This window comes from Mustela erminea, chromosome X (assembly GCF_009829155.1).
Source record: "Mustela erminea isolate mMusErm1 chromosome X, mMusErm1.Pri, whole genome shotgun sequence".
NCBI lineage: Eukaryota > Metazoa > Chordata > Mammalia > Carnivora > Mustelidae > Mustela > Mustela erminea.
This window is the reverse complement of record NC_045635.1, coordinates 51,487,086-51,490,249: the sequence shown is the minus strand read 5'-3', so window position 1 is coordinate 51,490,249 and position 3,164 is coordinate 51,487,086. Positions and strand designations below refer to the sequence as shown.

General features: G+C 50.3%; 1 long non-coding RNA gene across 1 annotated transcript; it reads right to left on the bottom strand.

The window, feature by feature from the left end:
- Positions 1-534: 534 nt before the first annotated feature.
- LOC116582466 lies at positions 535-2,863 on the bottom strand. The gene is made up of 3 exons (XR_004282434.1): positions 2,749-2,863; positions 1,072-1,332; positions 535-999 (listed from the first exon to the last, which is right to left on the bottom strand). It is a non-coding gene; the product is annotated as an uncharacterized LOC116582466 (long non-coding RNA).
- Between the last annotated feature and the right edge of the window lie 301 nt (positions 2,864-3,164).

Genomic DNA, 3,164 nt, shown 5'->3' with positions numbered 1-3,164 from the left:
CTTCTTGGTTCAGGGGCCTCCCGGGTATCTTGCTCTCTTGGATGCAGGTGTAAATGAGATTGTTCTCCGTAGTCTCTTTCTGATGGTTCCTTCCGAGCATGTAGGAGTGCCACTAATTTGTGCATATTGATTTTGTTCCTTGCAAGTTCTTGAATTTATTAGTTCGATTTGCCTTAAACTCAATCTGCCAGTTATTTGATCAGCAGCATGGGTTTATTTGGGAAGAGCAGAGAATGGCAGTCTGGGCTGAGCAAGCTACAGTCCCATCACAGGCAAGTGCGAGAAACAAGGGAGAGGAACATTATTTCATGGAGGAGGAAGAAGTTGGGAGGGATGCTTGGAAGGAAAGTCCCCTGGAGAAAGGCAGGGTGATGGAGAATTCTCACCAGCTGAGCTGCAAAGCTCCTACAAAAAGTCAGGAGATGAACCTCCAGCTTCCCCTGTGGAGCCTGGAATTGGTGAGTCTCTCCTGTGGGGGATTGCAATGTGGGGTCTGTAATGGGCACTGAGCACCAGGCGCCCCCTTCCATCCTCCCCTTCTGGCATCCCCAGTACATTTTACTGGGGCTTCCCTTCCTGCTTTTGCACAGTTCTAACCAGCTTGTGGTGGAACGTTGTGGAAAACTGGAATTCCAAATCCACTGCCTCTACTGCACCTGAGATACAGGGGCCCATGATGTAATCCTCCCACAAGTCTCTTGCTAACATGTGTCCTCTCCATGTTGGGTGACCTGGATCTGGGAGGGCTTGGCCTCCATCCCAAAGTCTGATGTCCTCTCTGCTTCCGTGTCGTCATGCTAACATGGATGTTTGGAAGAGTCATTTCCTCTGCGGTGATTTCAAAGTGCAGTCAGCTTGTTATAGCAGCACAAATACGTGCTGTCTCCACACTCAGATTCCCCAGCCATCATTTCTTTACCACGTTTGCCACTTCACACGGGATGCTTCAGTGTGTTTGACCCCACACCAAGACAATGTCCTGCAGAACCACCACATAACCTGAAATGAGGAGATCATTACAGAACCCATCCAAGGGTTAGTGTTAGGGACGAGGGACATGGCAGGACTGACCTGAAGACCCCATGGAGAGCTGTCTGGGTGGCTGAGTTGACAGTGTAGGTGAAGGTGAGTGTCTGGCTCTGGCTTTGTGTCCAGGAGTCAGCTCTGTGTGGGTGTGTCCTCAGCTGGGCATGCAGATTTCTGCTCCTCTGAATCCTTTCCGGAGTTCCAAATGGCACAGTTTCCTTCTGGGCGGCAGGCTGAGTCCTCTGGGATTGCCCAGGTGTCCCCAAATTGTAGGGCATCTACTGCAAGGCCTTTGGGGTCAGAATCCTGAGAACCAAACCAAAGGTTATGGTTAGGGCCCACCACATGGCAGGCCAGATCTGCCAGCACTCTGTCCATCTTCCGGGGGTGGGCAGTGGTGGGATTGGTTCAGGGTGAGTGTCAAGCTCCAGGCTTGCATCCAGGGGCCTGCTGAATATGGGGGTGTCCAGAGGTAGGAATGCAGATTTCAGTTCCTCTGAATCATTTCTGGAGTTCCAAATGGCATGGTTTCTTTCGGGGTGGCAGGGTGAGTCCTATGGTGTTCCTCACTCTCCCCAATCTCTGAGGCTTTGGAGCCAGGTCGTTGGGGACAGACCTCTCAGGACAGAATCTAGGCTTAATAGTTTGTTCCTATGGGCATGGCTGCACTGATATGAAAGCACTGTGGTGAGGATCACAGGGGTCTGAGTTGAGAGCATGGTTCAGGATCAGTATCAAGGTCTGGGTTTGTGTCCAGGGGACCGCTGAATGTGGGGGTGGTCTCAGATGTCCAAGCCGATTTCCCCTACTCTGAATCCTTTCCAGCATTCCAAATAGCCTGGTTTCCTTCTGGGTGGCAAGCTGAAATCTCTGGGATTTCTCAGGTCTTGCCCTTGCCCTTGCCCTTGGAAGGGCAAGATACTTTTTACAGTAAAATAATTCACCAGATGAGCTGAACAGCAGAAAAGACACAGCTCAGGAGTAAATCAGTGAACAGGAATATCATGCCAAAAACTTCTTTGAAAACACACTACAGAGCAAGGGAAGATAGGAGAGAAAGCTGAGATATAAAGGACAAACCCTCCAACTTTCCAACATCATTCCCTACTTGTTTATTTCCATTGCTGTCAGCTCCTTCCCAGCCAAAAATAAGTCACCTGAGCCAGCCTTTTTTCTTCCTGAGTTTGGGGCACTGCAAAGCCCACCAGAGGGGCCAAGGGCACCCCTGTACCTGCTGAGCTGAGCCCATTTGTACCCCAACAGTGAGCAGGTACCAGCCTGGCCCTCTGGTGCTCCATGGTCTGTGGCAGTCCTTCATTCTGGACCCTGCTTTGCTGCTCTTCCTTCCCTAACCCTGGTCTCAAACTAGGGATTGCTCCTGGAGGAGGAACTCAGGGAGATGAGGCTCAGGAGGGCCTCCCTGCCTGGAATCTCCGTGTGGGGAGTGCACAGCCAACGGATTTTGCCCAGGGACTTGCAAAATGCAGAGAGGCAGATTTCTTTTCTCTCTTTCTCTCTCTCTCTAGCCTCATACCAACCAGGAGTTCTTAGAACTTTCTTCAGTGACTTCTAGGTGTAGCTTGGCCACTGTTTCCACAGAAAGGCCACTTGAGCATGATCAAACACACGAATAAGCAATTATATATTTTTTAAAAAACAACAAGCCAATGCACACAGACCTCTGACAGCAGCACAGGACGCTCAAGGGACCAGAGTCCCTACCTTGGGCAATAGTGGTAGAGGCCGGGTTCTGCCACACAGGTCCCTAGACCTTTGGCAGTTTCCATGATTGCAAATCCAGACATGCAGAATCCTGAGGGACAACCTACTAACTGCAAAAGAGCGAAAATTCATCAGGATTCAGAGAGGGGAAATCCATTTATACTGGAAAAGAAAGAAGCAGGCTTGCTTTGAATCCAGCAGGGAGGACAGGCATAGATAAAGGCTGGTGTATGAGTCACGGAAACTATTGTTTCTCAAGGGTCATGCTGTCTCTGTAAAATGCTATGAGGACTCTCTCTTGGGGAACTCCTGCTTTCCTACCAGTGACGCCCCCAGATTCTGCTTTGCTAGTCCCATGGATTCCTGGGGATACCCGGTTGGTAAGCGACACTGTCCTCATGACAACACTTGCTAAT